This window comes from Thermobia domestica, chromosome 2, assembly GCF_964235325.1.
Source record: "Thermobia domestica chromosome 2, izTheDome1.hap1.1, whole genome shotgun sequence".
Classification (NCBI taxonomy): Eukaryota; Metazoa; Arthropoda; class Insecta; order Zygentoma; family Lepismatidae; genus Thermobia; species Thermobia domestica.
This window is the reverse complement of record NC_137455.1, coordinates 253,713,310-253,734,084: the sequence shown is the minus strand read 5'-3', so window position 1 is coordinate 253,734,084 and position 20,775 is coordinate 253,713,310. Positions and strand designations below refer to the sequence as shown.

Sequence of the window (20,775 nt, the reverse complement as noted above, 5' to 3'; positions counted from 1 at the left end):
TATGAGACCTATCTCTTAAAGTTATAACTAAATATTGTCCAAAGTACTAAATAAAAGAAATGTATTTACCCATAATTTGTATGCACCTGTTTTCCTTATATCATTTTACATTATTTGAACAAATTTTGATGCAAAAAAATTACCGTTTCAAATGAATTACGATTACGTAGCATTAACTCGAGAAATATGACAGATTTCAAAGTATCTTCTTTCTACATTGTCAGGGAGTATTGATTTCAGTTTGTCTCCGTCAACTTCGGCTTCTAAGAATCTTATCGCTTTATTCTCTCTCTTTGTCTTCCATCTAAGACAAGACTTGAATGAGTTGTTTAGTTATACCTTTAATAGAAGAGAGCTACCCACCCGTCGACTGTATTTCGATAACGCATCAGGCAACGCTTCGGGTGTTTGGTTGAAATGTTACAAAACATTCTGTATGATGTATCATGTATTGTGAAGGTTCAAACAATAGCGTACGCACGATCTATAGTGTCAGATTTCAGCTAATCAGAAAAGCTGTCAACATCAGCGATAACAATAGCTTTACTTGCGTACCATATATTATTTAATCACATAGTGAGAAACCCAAATATAGATGCTGTGTACAACCTTTAAATACTCAGACAACAATTTTGTTTTCAGAAATGAACAACGTACAGATATGTGTAATTCAAAGTTCTCTTTCTTTCATCTGTGTTTTTCTAATAATAGTTACTTAGGAAGTAAATTTATGAATGACTCGAGAATATAATTTTCTATTACCTTTCGATTTTTAAAAGTATATACTACAACAGAAGTGATTATCAGCATTTATAAAAAGTTGAAATTAATTAAAATAAAATAAACACATAAATAATGTATTATTATTATTTATTGGGTTTATTAAAAGTTAACCATTATAAATCTTGTTAAATTTACTGAATATATAAGACTGTGACTTACAAAATAAGAGTTAAGCAGATGCAATATACATGGAATTAAGTAAAGATTTAGACACAGTAACCACTAATAGTTTTAAACTAAACTATCCAATGTTGGATTATCATCTAAATTCTTCAACATGTTCAGTAGTTTACTTACAAATAGGTGTTTTAATGTGAAAATAAATAATGTTTCATCAAAGGAAGATTGTATAGAAAGATGTATTCCAAAAGGATCAGCACTAGGTGTTTATAGTATAGTATCCATAGTTGTTTACAGTATTCGTTAACGATCTAATTCTTAATTTATATGATATATATAAATTTCCTTGTATGCTAATTGTTTCTAAAGTATTCAAACAAATAAGAAGTGATGGTAACAGACACATTGCAGAGAGAGAGTTGAACAAAATACATTATTGATCTATCAATAATATGAACATAAATAATAATAAATGTAAATACATATCCTCCACAAGAAAGACTCAATTGTCTGTAACAATTCACATGTTAAATAACAAGATAGTTTAGATAGTGGAATATATAAATGACTTGATATCATACATATTTGATAATAAACTAAAGTTTGGAATGATGTGAGATACATAGTAAAATAAGCGTTAATAGATTTAATTTTAAGAAAATGGTCCAGTTCCAAAATTGTGGGAGCTCATTTGTGGCTAAGTGGTTAGCATAAGTGCCTTTGGCATGGGAGACCTGGGCTCGATTCCCAGCGGGAGCTCATGTGGTTTGGATTCCATGTTAATCAGTAGGTTCACGTCTTATACAGCCTCGCTCCTGAAGGGGACGTTAAACTCAAAATCAACTCAACTCCAAAATTATGGATATGAATGTGAAAATGTTTATATTTATCTATCTATCTATCTATCTATCTATATATATATATATATATATATATATATATATATATATATATATATATATATATATATTCCAATTATCCGTCTTAAGTTGAAGTATGGTTGCACTGTCTGGAATAAAAATATATAAAACAAACAAAGAAATGATTGAAAGGGTGCAGAAGAAAATGTTTACTGGCTACTTTTTCATCATTCCAAACTATATCAAATTTACTATGACTATAACAGACTCGCTGACTACCTTGAGCAAGAATCTTTTGCAATAAGAAAGCAATACAACAATTAATGAATGCAACCACATTGAGAAACTAATTAGAAATAAAATAAACAGTCAACTTATTTTGAGTAAAATATTATTCCAAATTCCAGTTCACAATACAAGAACAAGACATCTAGTATACATATGTAAAGGCTAATAAACAATCACTCCTGGAAGTACTTATAGAAGATTATAATAAATAATTCATTGTTGCCTGAAAGTCTCATCTGCTGATAGTTTTTATCAAAATAAGCTATTATACAATGTACATTTGCAAATTGTGAATGGTAACGGAAAATATATCAGTACTATTTGCATATCTTCATTGCATGCTCTATTCATGAAGCTATTTATTAGAATGTGTGTGTGTTTTTATTTAATCCATGACAATTACTTTATTATTTGCATCTTTATTTAATCTATTATGCACCGTCTCCCTTAGTCTAAAGGGCATAATCGTGGAACATTAAACTGAAAGATTTCATTTTGTTATGTATGTACAACATAGTGTTATTGTATGCTTCTCAGCTTCTGACAGTTTTCACCGGTTGGCATTTCAATAAAACAGCTACACTAATTGAAGAATAAAGTCTAATACATTACCGTATGACTTCATAAATCACATTTTTATTCCACCAACGTGTTACTCTAAATAAAAAATTAAGAACTTAAACACTGATAGTGCTTCATAAAATATGTGAAATTGTACCTAGGTATTAAAATGCAAGTGTTAATTGTAAATATGTCAAATGACATTCCTTGCTTCATCTTGACTGCTGTCGACTGCTGTTGGTTTTACCATTACCAGTATTTTCATTAGTCAAGATAATATATCTTCTAGTTGCTTCTGAGAAGCGAAAAACATTGAGAAAATTGTTCTATATTTTCATACTCTGTGATCTGATAATCCTATTACTACCCACTTGAAAGGTTTACATATAAAATAAAAGTATTTTAAAATAATTATGGTCTCATAATTATATTATTGTCAGTTTCCTTTAAATTACTAGCTATGAGTAATTCTGAGAAATTCATTTTATCCTGTAATATTTGCTTAATCCTTCCTTGTACACAAATAAAGCAACTAAAACATAAACTAGGCGTAAAATTGCACTCAAAGTAATGTAAATAGTACAAAAAACACACACAAAATTCGTTAGAGCGCATCGCTATGTTAGGCTGAACGGTAGCATTTGGTGTATACTCTGAATTTCCCTCTACCTCAAAGGTGTAACAAAATAAACTCCGGTTTCTCATTTTTGTACCTAATGAAGCATCAAAGGTAAAGATCATCAGTTTTTGTTACTTGTAAGGAGAAATATGCTAGTATTAGTTTTGTTCTTACATGTGTCTGAGAGCGGTTTTGTAATACAGCACTATCCTTTGGTATGAAGGTATCTGGTTTGATCTCAGACCATGTGAAATTGTGGCGGATTACATTGTATCGCTGTCTTTTCTCCAGACACTCCCGTATCCTTTCACTTTCTCATTCTACAAATGGATTCATAATCGTTCACTTTCATAATATTAATCCATCCTCTTTAGTACAAAGATCATAATAACTAAATTACAAACCTTTCTCTGTGTATCTGAATAGTTTGATTATCTCCCTTTGATGCAGGGGCGGCTCAGTGGTATATCTTACCTCTGGTGCACGGGGTCCTTGCTTCGATCCTTGGTCAAAGTTTGTAATGGACAACATTGTGTCCATGGATTTTTTCGAGGTCCCCAGATCCCTTCCACATTCTCATTTCATCAGTTACTCCATCATCATCATCCACTTGTCTAATCATCCGTCTCCCTTAGCCTAACAGGCATAACGTGGAACGTCAAACTGAAATATGTAATTTCCTTTTTTTTTGTCTGTAATGCACGTCTCTTGTGTTGAAGTGTATAATTATTGATGTTGACCAATCATCGTGAGTTACTTGAATTGAAAGAAAAAGAGCTCCAATTTGAAAAGTCAGAGATATTAGTTCTGGATCTAATATGTTGACCGTTATCAAAGTTTTATAGGTAACAGAGTCATGACAAGTTAGTTTACTTTGTTTTCACAGTATTTCATTACTTCTATAGGTAGTTTAAACGTAGAAAAGATTAAGAAGAACTATTAACTGAATGCCAATTTGTATCTATTCAATAAGAAATTTAAAACAGATTAAGAAAATGTAGGAGCTCAAAGTTCATATTCTTCATGAACTATACCGACAAACTGAACTATTCCTCACATCGAAATAAGAGAAAATGTTCATATGGACATATTGCAAAAAGTTCATAATTTGAGAACTAGGGCTGTCCAAAATCGCGAAAAAGCTAAATTTCAACAGGCCCTATTTCGAATTCCAGAAACTGTGGATGATGGTCCTTACCAGCGTAAAGGAAGTCTTGCATAGACAATACAAAAATGCGTATTACATCAATTTTCAATGGGTGAGCAGGGTATTCTATACAAGGTATAATTCTCAAATATGCTCTCAATAGAGTTTTCAGATATACCCTGATTTCAAGGAGGGTCTAAAGTAGGCATGAGGTAAGCGTTGACAACAATCGACATCCAGTGCTTCGGAGGGAAGTCAGAAATGTTAGGACCCGACAGCTCCATGTTATTTGTGTGTGTGTGTGTGTGTTGTGTGTGTTCGGAATAATGTATATTTCAAGGTATATTTCATGTTTTTTTCACTTATGAGCATGAAAGAAAACATCGCAGCATGCATCCCGAGTACAAGAGACCGTGCTGTTGACGATCCTCAACGCTTCCGACATCGCGCCAAAGGATTTCGTGTTCACTGTTGTCAAGGCTTATTGTTTTCCTACTTTGGACCAATCATAAAGTCAGACCATATCTCAAAATTCGGTTCATGGTATGTATGGGAATTTTGCTCAGGAGGGAATACTCTGCACACCCATTGAGCATTAATGAAATATGCATTTTTGGATTGTGTATGCGTGACTTCCTTTACGCCTGATATCTTTTCCTGATAAGAAAATCATTCCACGATTTCCCGAACTCGAAATAGTGCTTCTTGAAATTTGACCTTTTCCCGATTTCGGACAGCCTATGACAACACTTTTCCCCACTATGCACTTTTCCCCACAGGTCCATAGGAACGTTTTGCCTTATTTTGATGTGAGGAATCACCTTTTAGAGTTTGTTGGTATAGTTCATTGACATATATATACAGAGTTCCTATATATGATACGAAATCCATGTTTTCCTGTTTATAATCAACGAACTAACAAAGAGTATTTAGTTGCTTTTTGCAACGCTGAACTGCGCATACAGAGATATATGCGATCGGATTGATAGTAGAATAAGTGGATAGTAGACATGAAACATCTAGTATGTAATATTAATGCATTTTCTACTGTGGAGAAAATCGTCCTTCAATGATTTGTTATAGGCTCACATAGCATGTAGTCTACGTTTAATTCCAAATTAACACTTAACAGAAGTATTCCCTAATTCTTGTTCTAAATAACAGTTAGTAAGAATTCGAACTCACATCCCAAATTTGATGGCCAGTAGCTTGGTAATCAAAGGTCTGCAAAGACAAATATTCTATGTGTTTGCAAATTAAGTTTCTGTACGTAATTCACGTATGATACGTAGACTGTTCTTGTGATTGATCTTTCCTCTTCCTAGAAAGATCAAGTGAAGGACATAAATTAGTAGGACACTACGTTTCTACGAATAAATACATGAAAGGTCAGTAGAGTAGAAACGCAACCATACAGCACAACACGTATAGTTATAGTTTTTATATTTTAAGCTTCAAATTTTTGGGCAGAATTCGCTAAGACAAATTATATTGGATTGAACAATAACACGAACTTCCTGCTTTCAGTTAACATTCTTTGTTGTTGTTGTTGTTGTTGTTGTTGTTGTTGTTGTTGTTGTTAATATAGTTTTGGTCTGTTAGTGTTAATCATAGATATTTGAAAGTATCACCTTTGCCGAAAGTCTTATATGATATTTTAACTTATCCCTAATTTGCAATATTACGGTCAAAGCGAATTTCTATATATTTGGTCTTTTCTGCATTCACTTACAAACTTATGTACCTGCAAGTGTTTATAAAACCTCAGCATTCTTTCCATTGTTCGCATAGCATACCCTATCAAACTTACATCATCAGCATAAGCCATAACCCTGATGAGTGCCATTCGTCTCTAGTCTTGGTGATATCTTTTATTTTCCTTATACTGTTTTCCGGAACGAAATTGAATGATTATGGTGACAATGCATCTCTTTGTTTCATGGCGTTCTCGACGTAAAAGCTAGTAGACAAGTATATTCCCTCTCGAACTTTATGATTTATTTAAACCCATCTTCAATATTTAAACTGGCTTTCTAGTGTATGAAGTTTGATAAGAATGTTGTACAATGTTTCCCTCCTGTATATTTCCCTCGTCAGCCTTTATAATTGATATACCAGGATGTGTGTTACCATTGGAAAAATTTTGGGCTTCTTGAGCAATAGTATTAATTAGTTATTTAATTACTTTGTACAAATAAATTGTCAACATTTTCCCCTAAATAAATATCTTTTTCTGTTGGGGAGACGCAATCATTTTTATATTAACTTTCGATTTTACTTGAAATATTAACTCTTAATTACTTAAGATGTCAATATTCAATTATATTTTTATTATAATAAAAGAGTTTTATCTCTTTCAGAACAGAAGTATCATAATAAAAATCTTGCTTGCCTCTCAGAAGAAGACTAAGTGATATTCATACTAATATACTTGAGTACCTCTACATCACAAAACACACGGGAAAAAAAGAGCATACCATATATGCATGTATCCATAAATGTTATAACTACGTTTTATACTTCACATCTGTCAGATCTAATTCTTTTTTTCTCACTTATATCGCCTACGTACTTCCATATTCCTCCCGTCTCTACCACATTCGGGAATTTTCTTTCTCCCATCTGTGTGAAAATATCTTTATAGTCCAGGCAATAAATTCTGTATCCATTTCATAAAACCCATTTGCAAATACTGCTCCTGCGGGAACACTTAGCAACTAGGGGTGATTCCATTTGCGTTTTTTTTTTAAACTTTCTTTGTCTCTAGATCTCACTCTCTCTCTCTCTCTCTCTCTCTCTCTCTCTCTCCCTGTATGAAATTGCTGTTTAAATTGTGGATTTAATATTACTTTCTCGCTTACCAACTTTCTTTCACAGACTCATACGAAAAAAATCTTATTGTCATAAAAACGATAGGAAAATGGTTACAAAAGATATAAATAAAGTTCTATGAAAATCTTCAATCTATGTCTTACCTCACTTTTATGGTGTTGCTTCAAGTGGCAATCAAGCCCATTTATTTTGTAGTTTAAAATAATCCTGCTTAGCGAAGTGAACTTATTTTCGGTCTAACTAAAATGCGATTTTTTATCTACTTCTTTGCATCGAAAAAGGAAAAATCATAGGTAATTTATAAGCACAAGAGACAGAACATTGTTAATGTTATTATTTCTTACTTAATCTCCTCTTGAGAATGAACGCATCAAGTGTTCATCCATTATGGCTATTTGATGACTAACACATTTAGATTCTGAGATCTTTTGTTATGTGGCAATTCCAACATAACTGATCTCTGAAGTTCTTCATGTAGTTTCTAGAGCAGATGTGTATAGTTTCTAGTGACTTTTCAGCTGCTGTATTAGAATCTTAAGTATGATTCTTATGCTAAATGTGAGTAGTAGTCTGATGGTACAGATATTAAATTTCCATATCCTTCCTTACTTCAAATGTTTTATTATTATTATTATTATTATTATTATTATTATTATTATTATTATTATTATTATTATTATTATTATTATTATTATTATTATTATTATTATTATTACCGTAAACTTTGCATAAAAATATTTCTATTCAACTTTATTATTTTATGTTGCTTCATTTAAGTCACATGCACAAGCTACTGCACGAAATATCCTCCCATTTAATTATCATATTATGACCGTAATATATTAGACTCATGTCCAAACGTAAAGTTTGAATACTCAGTTTCGAGGGAAAAACTAACTATCACCATAAGTCGGAATTATTCATAACCTCAAGTATATGTACCAAGTAGTATATGCAAGTAATTTGTCAAACGGAGAGTAAGAAGCAGCTAACTCGAAACAAAAAATGAAACTTTTATTTTTTGTTTCGCCGAAAGGAAGAATATATTGAATACTTGGATTTTTTATTTTGGTACAAGGTGCCTTCAGGGTTGCTCCATTTCCTCCAAGTTACTTTGGAAATAATAATAATATATCAACATTTGTGACGAACAAAAGATTGATTTCTTGACATAAATTGAACGCAAAACAGGTTGAACCTATGATGATATGTTGGTGAAAGCAGCGATAGTGTCCCGGTAGTGTTCTTAGACTTGTAAACATTGACACAGTTCACACGGTGTTGTCTCAAAATCCATCCATACCAGCACGCAAGGCTTCTGTAGCTGCAAAGAAATCATCAGAAGACTTGAATTTCAAAACTTACATCGAAAAGTAGTTAGAAGTACAAGGATTCACTGACAGGAGAGTGAAGTAAAAGGACGGATACATTAAACATACTTATCATCAGGAATATTTTCCCACCTATGAATCACTAATTCTGTATCCATACATCTACAGTTAGAATAAAGATGTGTTGTATGTTTAACAAATTAAAGGCGTGTTGTATGTAAGACAGTACAATTGCAAGTAAAAATGCATTTCTATCCTTTATTTTTGACAATAACTTCAGAAGCAATTTCAGTGCGGATTCCAAAAAGTAATGGAGAGTTTCTCCTCGCTATAGCAAAGACAACATAATTCAAATTCTTGCATTTGTACCATAGTTATTCACAAGAAACCATATTTTTTGTGCTGGCCGTACCAGTAGTCTCTAGTTCATTAGTAGGCCTATTTCATTCTCAACTATGTACAGTATAATAAGAATAATGGTGCTGTTAATTTAGGAAAGTATAAAATAAAAATAAATAATAACTCGTTTATTTTCCTTACTGCTTATAGCTGAGAAATCGAGTAATTGTATCATTTACATATCATGTAGATTGAGTAATTACGACTGAGAATTGAAAGCAAAATTAGTATATAGTATAATAGAGCACATATGTACGAAAAATGTGGGACGAAAAGGGAGAACACCGAGAAAAATCCAATCAATAGAACTTACCGAGCTGATTAAAACGATATGCACCAGTGTGAATTCTCATGTTCAGTTTTCCAGACATTCAATAGAGTTGAGTTCATTTTGAGTTTAACGTCCCGCTCAGCAGCGAGGCTATATGAGACAGGACTTACTGATTAACGTGGAATCCGAACCACATGAGCTCCGCCGTAACAATTAATAGATGACGTCAAGTTGAATACATATTTGAGGTTAAAGTGACATGCATATTTTTTTTAGAAAATCAAGAAAAATTCATTTCTTTGACGCTAAAAATTTACTTCCTTGCCAACATTAACTGGCAATGTTTAATCTATTGCAACACACTATTTGTTTATGTAGTACATATGTAAAAGATAGACTGTTAACTAACTAATTATATCTATTGTTAATTGTGGTCTCCTAATGGTGGGATATTCATATTTCTAGAAGATACTCCTAACAGTTATGTACATACAACTGGTAAGCATTCACGAAATTAATATACGAGATAGATAGATAGATAGATAGATAGATAGATAGATAGATAGATAGATAGATAGATAGATAGATAGATAGATAGATAGATAGATAGATAGATAGATAGATAGATAGATAGATAGATAGATAGATAGATAGATAGATAGATAGATAGATAGATATAAATGTGTATATGTTCCATCATAACTCTGGAACACCTGAAGCAGTCTTAACCAAACTTCGTACACATATTAGTTAAGTCTGAAAAAGAGTACTGTTGGGGTAAGACCCGGTAGTACATCTAAGGGGAGTGAGAGAAGGACACAAAAATGATCGAAAATTACCGATAGTAATGTTAAATCCATAGTTTTCGGGGTCGCTAAGATGAATAGGGATACTTCCCATGCCAGTTAAATCCAAATTCAACCCCCATTAGTACTCCTGATGGGCGGATTGTAACATGTAAAAATAATTGAAAATCAGCTATATTAGTTTCGAACGTATAGTTTTCAGGGTCCCTCAGTTAATTGGTGCCAATTTTGGTGCCTTTAAGTCTAAGATCAGCTCCCAATTGGAGTAAGACCTCCTAGCATTCCTAGGAGGGGCTGAGAGGGAATATATTAAATGATAAGAAACGACCGAAATTAGTGTCGAACCCATAGTTTTCAGGGTTCCTTAAATAAATAGTGAAACTCCAGATGACGTTTAAGTCCAAGTTCATCCCTATCTGCAGAGGGTGAAGTGAGGGAATAAAAAATAAAATGTCATAAATGTGTCAATTTCATAGTTTCCAGAGTCGGGAAAACGTATGACCTGTTTGAGATTACTTTTTGAAGATAGTAACCACTTCAAGTGGATGGGTATTCTACGGGAGTAGATTGTTTTAATATTTATGCCGAAAATAGATTATCTTGTCATTAAATTTTCATTGAAATAAATATTCTGAGAAGGAAAGGTATTCAAATGTTTCTCATAAATATATTCTCCCCGTGCGAAGAACGGGCATTTCAGCTAGTATCTATAAATAGTATGATTAAAGGAATTCTTGTTACACTTTAAAAAATTAAAATGCTTTTTATTTGAAACAAAGTTTACTTTTGATATTAAATTCACTCTAAATCTACATAATTAAACACAACAGTCCACTCGAGAAATTGAAAAACATTTTACTCCTTTTCTTGCATCATCACTTTTTGCCTAGCGTTTTCCTTCCAAGCTTGTGAATGAATGTTAAATTCATTTAAGTTCTGAGGAATTATGAACAGAAAGTTCTAAAAGTTTGCATCGAATAAGTTTCAAATTTTGACCAATATGCACAATCACAATATACTTGACAAAATGATCTAATAAAAATAATTGTGACCATCAGTTAAACCTTTGCTACCAACATTAAATTAAGACTTCCATCGGGTACAATGTGACGTGAATAAGTTTTACAATTCAACAATTCATTTTCTCTAATTGCAAGCGAAAGAAGATCATCATGAGGAAGTATCAAAATCACTGAAAAAAATGTTCTACTGACTCCTATGTTAAATGGTTTCTTAAACAAATGAAGGTCTTCCAAACCAGAAGGTCTTATTTAACTGTACTAAGACATAATAACTGTCTTTTGCATGATGTGTTTTAAGTAAATAAATTTTTTGCTGGCCCTAGCAAAGGGCTTCTTCACCGTAAGAAAGAATAATATAACGACGTTCCAGTTTAAACAAGGCTTCTGCACCTTCTATCGACCAAACTTCCTTTTATTATCTTCTGCCGTCCTTTTCCTTTTAATATTACCACAGATGCATTTGAGATTCTCATTAGAAAAAGAAGTTCCTTCTTTATATTAACTTTCTTTGTAGGATCTCTCTTTTTATATTATTTTCTTCTGGAAATTGAATTTGAAATCATTACCCAGTGATGATTCAAGCACCATCTCGTTAATGTAATTGGATCTATAAAAATAAACACATCTAGAAAATCATTGCTTAACTTTGGAAAGTTGGAAATTAATATAATGTATAAAAGTTAGAAGAAAAGGAAAGTAATTATTTAAAAAATAAAGTATAAAAAGATTATGCAGTAAGTTTTGAAAACAATTCGTTCCATGAAATTTAATCAAAAACATCTATCATACATATGAGGCATTTCGGGTTGTAAGGGTGAATTGAATAAATGTTAAAACGTCCACTTATTTTGAAGGCATACCTTCTGGAAATAAGAACGACTTCCACAAATTATACATATAGACATGAGTACTGGTCGCTACAGAGCAGTTTGATATATTATCACTTGAACACCTCAAATGTAATTTCCGAATGTTCGATTGCGTTTAACTTCTGTTCAAGTTACCCTTACTACCGGAATATATCTTACAAATACTCACTTTTGAGTAATTTTGACGTAAATTTGTAAACAGTATCTCAAATACAAGAGCTGCAGTGGTGTAGTCGGTAAGGCGTAAACCTACCAACCAAAAGTCTCGAATCGAGTCTGACAAGGTACATTCGCGAAGTGTCCCTTCGGGATTCGTTTAAAATTAATTTAAATTTAAAGTTCTCAGAGGCCCAATGTGTATTGTACTAATTTTAGCGGCCCATACGGGTAATTTGCATATTTATGGGCTTTCATGTATCCGGAATTAAACACTACTATAACGCTCGGACACAAATTGCTTTTAGTTTCGTTAGATGTAAATGAACATGAATGTGTGTATATGCAAAACAAATTGCATCAAGTACAGCTTCTCTGATACATGTTGCTCACCCCGGCCGTCATCTTGGATTTAACTTTCGGTTTTTCAAATAGGAATAAGTGTAAGTGATATATCAAATTCATGTAGAATTTTCTCGAAAATCCACTGGTGTAGTTAATTTTATCGAAGCTGGTACCGTTTGGAAGATATTGCATATTAAATTCCTCCAGGCACTTCGCGAATAGACATTTTAGGGTAATATCAGTTAAGGTAACGAAGTTGACAAATCAAAACAATTTCTAACTGCAAGAAAACTGTAGGGAGTGGCGTATTTAAGGGGGGGCTACCGGGCTTTAGCCGCCCCCCCAAATTGTATTTACTATCTTAAAGTAAATGAAATATCTTGCAGAATTTTCACATTTCTAGAAATAAAGTTGCAAAACCCCGAAACAAAATCGTTAATACGCCACTGACTGTAGGTATAAACAAAGTCTTTACAACATTGGTGTCATAATCTTATTACATTTCTGTGAGTGATTGTGTATTACTTACATGTTATACCACAACAAGGAAGTATTCTATTACGGTCAAAATGCCTAATATAAATGAAGATACCATCAGATTTGGGTGAAGACCTACCATTTCCGTATTTATGTCTGTGTGTGTATGTATTTACGTTCAGGGAATATTTCGTCAACAATAAATCGTTTAAAAGATTACATATACGCACGGGGAACTGCACAATTATCTATTTTTTTCAACATTCGTAAAGTGCCTGACATTCAACATGCAATACCTTGCAAACTGTACAAGCTACGTTAAAATTAACTGCACCAATGAATTTCCGAGAAACTTTTATATGAACTTGATGTAAATGAAATGAAATCTTTGAGTTTTACGTCCTACGGTTATGCCGGTTAGGCTAAAGGAGACGGTGATGATGAGTAATGAATAAAGTGGTGGAATGAAGAAAGTGGGTGGAAACGATAGAATCCCGAGGAAACCCACGCATGCGGTGTTTGTCTATCACAAAGTTCACTTGGCGGGGGCTTGGATCGAACTCGGTACCCCAAGCACCTGAGGTGAACGCTCTACCACTGAGCCACCGCGGCCCCTGAATTTGATGTATCACATGTACCTATTCCTATTTGAAAAACCGATAGTTGAATCCAATATAGCGGATCCAATATGGCGCCCGAGATGTGTAACACGTGTCAGAGAAGCAGTACTTGATCCTATTTGTTTTGCATATACCCACATTCATGTCAAATTATATCTAAAGAAACTAAAAGCAATTTTGCGACCGAGCTTTACAGTGGTGGTTGACTAAATTCCGGATATATGAAGGCCCAGAAATATGTAAATTACCAGTATGGGCCGCTAAAATTAGTACAATACACATTGGGCCGCGGAGGACTTTGCATTTGAATCAATTCTACACGAATCCCGAGGGAACACTTCGCGAATGTATACCTTGTGAGTAGGGGCGATATTTATTTCCTGCTCTATTCTGGTTTCAATTTTGCTGATGTATACCTAAGGAAAAGTGGTGTAAAGACGCTCTGAATTTGTTCCTATCTATTTCACTTCTTATAAAGGCCGAGATCTAGTATGTGTGGAGCTCCACCACCACCACCATACTTGCACTCATTGGTATCTCCCGAATTAGGAGGAACCTTCAATTTTGCTCTAAATTGCAGTATAACACAACCTTCCTCAATTCTATGAACAATGCTCATATTTGTGCTTAATTTATTGGGAGCTATTCTGAATGTGCACTGAGTAAAATAATTCCAGATTTAAGGGAAATTCTTGGATAATATACTTTCTGGTTTGAACAGCAGCCAAGACCGGAGAATTTGGTGTTCATGGACAGCGTGTCGATCGTACTAATGAATAAAACACTTGTGTTAATATGATGACTCATGTCAACAAGTAAATGTACCTGCCGATATGATCACCATATTAACCACGGGGGTTTAATCTGTTACGTAGTATGCTTGACAACGCCTTTTGAAAACGCTGAGCTCTAGTTGCGGCATATTGTTTCCGTCAGAAAGCATATTATCCGAGAATTCTTCGTAAATATGGAATTACACTGCGAAAAAAGTTGAATCTTGACTGGCTGGGAGGAACTGCTATAACCATATACGAATTTTTCCTGAAACCGCGATAAGTCACTCGTTAGCCGTATCCTATGCCAGTTGAATCTGGACCTCACACCATGCAGCGGAAGTAAGTATCAGTTGTTAGCAGAGTGCTATTGATTCAGACGGTGAACGCATAAAAAGGGCTTTGGATGGATAATGTATTCGTACTATTGTAGCATACAGAAGGTGAAAAATCCAGACAAATTGACAGTGAACGCGAAAGTGTAACTAGACAGGAAAAACATAGACAACATTCGTACTTCATGTAACACCCAAGTTCAATCTCCTTGACGGCCTATAGACAGTTTCCTCTACCCCTGCTCCTTCCTCAGAATGGAAAACATCTCTGGAAGTTACTAGATTAACGTAGAGCCCTTCCAAATTACAAGGTATTTTTCTCTTTCCGTCTATTTTTCTCAGTATAGCTTTCTCAATTCTGAATACAACTTTTCAACAGTGAGTAATGTTGAGAAATATCTCTTTCTCAGTATTTAAGAAAACTTGGAAATAGGCCACGGCAATTTTTCGTCATACCACAAAAATTCGTGAATTTGCATTACTGGTTTTTACCGCGAAGTAACTTTGGAGTCTGTTTCGTCATAGCATCGTTGCATTTTCTTTGTATAATATATTGACTCGAAGTTAGCAATGCTTTTGGGGGGGGGTTACAAAGTGTTTTGAGGAGAAAGACTCAGCTGGATTGATTTGAAAGACTCCAGAAGGAAGGATTGGAGGTCTGTAAAGGAAATATTAATTTGATTTTAATAGTTACGTTTTTGCAATGTATTTTCTCCCTCAAAATTTTAACTTTTCAAAATGTTCCCTTTTTTGAATATGTATGTGCCTGTTGCCAACTTAAGTTACCGGGCTAAAAAGAAGAAAAAATTAAATATTTTTCAAAAATATTCTAATATCTATTTTAGAATACTATTAGGACCAAATAGGCTAAAAAAACTTTTTAAAATACCAGTGGGGAATTCTGGGCACTAATGGGTTAATGAGATGAAAGCATAGTAAGCCTTAACACAGTAATGGCTGGATTGAAAAGCTATGATTGGTAGTTGAACTATTTCTTATTTTCCATCATTCCAGAAATAAAAGTATATTAACTCCTAAACCCAGTTCCTTATTTCTATACAAATGTGATATATAGCAATTATTATAAATAGAATCATCATAATAATTAATAACGTTAGAGCTCTTAATACACTGATTACACTAAAGATTTGAACGGGCTTCCAAAATGAACAAATGTTCTACATTGACATGCGATTTTGGTTTCGTCGCTTATAACGCTGTATGGTACACGGTGTATTGTTTTAACATTCGTAGCTTATAACCTCTTTTCTTACATATTTTTACAATGTACTAGTTGTTCTTTGAAGTGGAAGAAAATATATGTATGTTTCCATAATTTTCCCTAGTTCTAAAAAAAATTACATTGTATGTTCCATTAAACGTTACTTGCATATGTATTTAAGTGCAGAAATGATATTTTGCAGAAAAGTATACTTCCGAACTTGGGAATATAAAGCCGATATACAAGGGCTTGAAGTTACAGCCCATTTGATACAACTTGTCCCTTCTCACAGTTGCTTGACTCTGTTTTTTTTTCTGCCTGTACGTGGTCACAACAATCAAGCAAGAAGAACTCTTTCTATGGCAACAGCACGTTCAGCCAATTACAGTGGCTCATTTCTCTCGCTCTGCAATGGTAAATATTCCACCCTTTCCGCACGTTGCCAATTTAAATATAAACAAATGCCCATTGTTTTAGCCTAATGTCAACTTGAGTAATGGACCTGCTGGTTATTGAGAGCATTCTTTTTAGTTCTCTTTGTATCATTTAATTTTATAAAACTGAGATTTACTTGCAATGAATAATTTCGCGTTTCAATACCGGACGCAAAAGCTGGCAACACAGCATTGAGCACAACGTGCATGCAGCGAGCTGTCAGAAAGGACAAGTAGTATCAATTGCAGTATAGGTCTGATTGTCAAAAGAAACAAAATTCAGTTTGTGATGGACAACATCTGTCTGTAGGTTTTCTCGGGGTACACCCGTTTTCTCCCACTTACTCATACCACTAATTCTTCCATCATGATGCACTTGCCGTAATCATGGGTTGCAAATTGGCTTCCGTCCCAGGTGAGTGATTTGGACGTACAAAAACTTGTCAAACGCTATTGTGAATGTTTAAACGAACATAGTAACTATGTAGAAATATAGCTTAATGTGTGCAGAGGAAATAATAGCCACAAATGTATAGCACTATCTTTACTAGTTGTGTTGTATTGATAATCGAACCTTACTTCTTTTTTTTTAAAAAAAAAAAAAAAAAAAAAGCTCTTGTATAATACAATCAGCTCACCTTGCTCACTGTCCTTAACCGCGACGTTTTGATTCAGACAAAGGTTAGAAGGAGAATGTGCATAAATGGAAATATATATCGTCCTTAGGAAACAACACACAGCAATAGATACAATCTGTTAGTTAATTGTGTATCTTTTGCTTGTCAAAAATACATAAATATATATAACAACTTATTCCAGCAAAATGAAAACTAATAATTATTATTGACAACGAACGATATATTTTTTGCGCCATAAAAGTTCGTTTTTTTCGATTTTCTCTAAATTACGCACGGTAATTTACTCAGAACCATTTTGCATTGTTCGGTTAAAAATGATCTATCGAGTAATAGATATATCTTATCTTTGAATGATGTTAAAATTAAACAGAATTTAAGATTTAAGAGTTAATGATAAATTTTACGATGTATCTCATTAACTGTCGTCCTGCTAATGCCATATGAAGAACTTAACAAGAGTATACTTCTATATAAATTTCATCTCAATAAATGGTATGATTCTCGTACACCATCAATTTTGAGGTTTAAAAAGAAAATTCGTTTTTCTCCATTTTCTCGAGAACTATACATAAAGTTTTGTATTAATGCATATCATTTGATTCAGCTCAATGATATATCAATTAGTATATTTCTCGTCTTTTGACCACATTTGTTTCCGATGAGTGATCATAATGTCGTAGAATGCAACATTTTTATCCCATCAGTATGTGGTATTTCCCCATCAGAAATGAGGTTAAATGGTTTAAAATTTTAACACGTAACAAGTTTCTTTCAGTAAATGCATTCTATTTTTTCTTTTTTTTTTTTCAACGTTTACTAGTGTATTGGCATGTCGTAATTATTACTGTTACGAAATTTTATAAATATGAAAATACTATATCGTATTCTTGCAATATTTTAATATAATTGTTGTTTAATATAATAATAGTCGTATTCAGCAAATAATCTTAATTTGTACATTATTCAAGTTCATTCCTATTATTAACGTATCCAGGGTGTTGTTTATCTTGTTAGAATTATTCAGTGATATTCATTTTTGTCAAATTATTCAAACTAATCTCTACTTCTGTAAGTAAAAATTACATTTTATGGATTCTTAGAATTATTACAACTCTTCCAGAAACACCGATGAGCTAAAAGGGTACATATATACCTACAGCCAAATACTATTCTATAACAATTCTTAGATTTTTATTTTAATCAGAGGGTCATTTGTCGGCATTTACTCCGAAGTTGGGCGTCCGCTTTTGCTACGTTTTTTCGCTGTTATCTCCTTTGCACACTTTCTGCAATTTGTTACTAGGTTCATTAATCCGTGCTCTTCACAAACTTTTAAAAGATTTTGTTCGTTATCAACGTATTGCTTCACAAATTTTAAAACTGTTACTTCATTGCCCTTGTACATTCGCCATGTTGATAACATAAATGCTCATTTATTTCCCACAATGCAACTGTTTTGTTACCTTGCGCCAAGTAGTTCGCTCCGCTCGCTGTATTCCCATGTTTAGAACCGCTTATATATAACAAATAAACAGGTTTTTCGACACTCTTATATATTATCAAGCACACAAACGATCAAATTATTCATATCTTTCCTGTAAATTTTAAAAATTTTGCTGGAAACGGACGCCCAACTATGGAAGTTAACCCCATTTGTCGGTGATTGAAGTTATTTGATTTATAGTTAATACAATTCTGCTCATAGAACCAATTAGTAGAGGATTTGTTTGAATTTGAATAAATGAATATCTTTCAGCGTAACGTCCCTCGAGTATGCTTTTTAGACTAAGGGACACAAATGATTAAGGAAAGTGAATAATGGTGGAATAATTTGTGGAATGAGAAAGTGAGAGGAAACGGAAGTACCCCGAAAAAGCCCACCGACACGTCGTCCACTACAAACTTACTTGGCCGTGGATCGAACTAGTGAGGCGACATATCAGAGATAAGCGTTTTACCCCTGATTCATTGTCCCCCTTCTTTGAACCTGAAGAGTCCTACTTTGTTCTTCGGACGAAATTCTTGGTAAGGCCTATAATTACATTAAAAAATATCTTACTGGAATGTTCTTTTACAGATATATCAGCTAAAACTCTGCATGTGCAACTAGTTGACTTCTTATATACTTTTTTATTTCATTCTGTTTGTCCAGAACTCGCATATTCCTCATGCACCTTCTTATTCTTGCCTGTAAAAATTCAAGTGTGATCGATACCGGAGGATCCACATTGTCTAGCCACGTGAATAGATCCATAGTAGAAAACCCTTTTCGCATTTCATAGCTACTACAACTTCATTGTTGAATAGGTAGGGCTTATAAATCACGTATAAATGTCAATTTATGAATTTTCATTGTAGTAAGAAGCGGAAAAAGGCTAGTCTCGAATATTCAGGTATATCAACATACACTAAACAAAAAAAGAAAACTTGGGAAAGCCAAATTGCAGAAAAAGAAGAAAAATATTTTGCATGTTAATACGACTTTTTCTAATAATTTTTGTTTCCCCACATGTCTTCAGACTTTCAGGTACGCATTGTAGGTCTAGAAGATTGAAGACATGTCGTGTTTCTCAGAGACAAAATTTCATTTTCTTTTCTAGTTTTTAACCAGTCTATATACATGTACTTGATACTATCTCGCTTAAGATTTTCAGATTGAAAACGCTACGGAATATTATTTTTTTTTGTCTTTCTTTTGTTTCTTGTTTTCAGTCTTTGCTCTAATCAATCTTCTGGTATCAACCATCTCCCACATAAGAAAACGAGAACTGTTTTAGAGAAAATTACGTCCTCATTCTTCAACTTCTTCTACGTCGCAGCATGACATAAACTAACATTCTGCCAAGATGTTTTACGTAGTGCCGTCTAATGGTAGGAAAATAAATTACTTTGCTTCACTACCCTGCGTATTCAGGCCCTCCGTGTCGTTCCTATAATCTTCCTTCCTTAATATTTATGGAATGTTCCAAAAACAAAACCAGACGTGTAACATTAGTTCCAGTGGTTGACAGATTCTTTCTCTTACACAAATATTCCCAACATAATTTAAGCAGTTGAAAAATGATTTACTGGAAGTTTTACCATTAATGTCAATTGAAATTAGGAATAAAAATAAACCTTAATGGCTTAACCCTTAGATTCATGGTATAAAAATTATACATAAATGCATATGCAGGGCCTCCGAGGCCCTGTAAATTTTTTAATGGAAAAAATACGCTTTAAAATCATTTCACATAAATAACATGCTATGGCGTTTGTAATAATGTATTTTATTAAAACTATAGTCTATAAATTCTTATTTTCAAGAAAAAACAATAATGAGATACGCGTCTCAGATATGTGTATATTTATTTTCAATGCGGTAATTTTGATTTTCCTTTCTTGTAGTTTGTTATTTTTTTCACTAAATAAAACATTGAAATGTCCTCAACACTTATTATATCAATATTCATAAGATACTTACTATCATATTGTAGAAATTGGTAACCAAAATTCAGATACATAATTTGAGAAACACATACTTAAAATACATACATTAATATATATATATATATATATATATATATATATATATATATATATATATATATATATATATATATATAAAGCTTTTGAACTCTCACTATGCAGCATGTATACCAAGAGATTTAGTGATTGGATTATTACTGGGATTATAAGCCTTTTATGACATTTATATTATCACTACAATGACTTAAGTAACATTAGTTCCTATATCACAATACATAAACTTCTCTAACCATGTGCCGTCCAGTTTGCAAAGTTCAGTAGTTCAGGAAACACTGTTCACTTATGAGAAGCATGAGTTACAAACTAACTTACTGTGTTGCTTACAAACGTTTTTTCCAC

The 20,775-nt window shown here is 33.2% G+C and overlaps 1 protein-coding gene and 1 long non-coding RNA gene across 10 annotated transcripts in view; one reads left to right on the top strand and one right to left on the bottom strand.

Moving 5' to 3' along the window:
* LOC145678450 (neuronal acetylcholine receptor subunit alpha-7-like) overlaps positions 1-20,775 on the top strand; it is an 829,132-nt gene that overhangs the window by 564,861 nt on the left and 243,496 nt on the right. The gene's annotated exons all lie outside the window — the stretch shown is intronic.
* The window catches only part of LOC145678452 (uncharacterized), a 78,588-nt gene continuing 68,639 nt past the window's right edge, over positions 10,827-20,775 (bottom strand). Inside the window, exon 3 of the long non-coding RNA XR_014130397.1 lies at positions 10,827-11,646. This is a non-coding gene — a long non-coding RNA (uncharacterized LOC145678452). The remainder of the gene's footprint in view (positions 11,647-20,775) is intronic.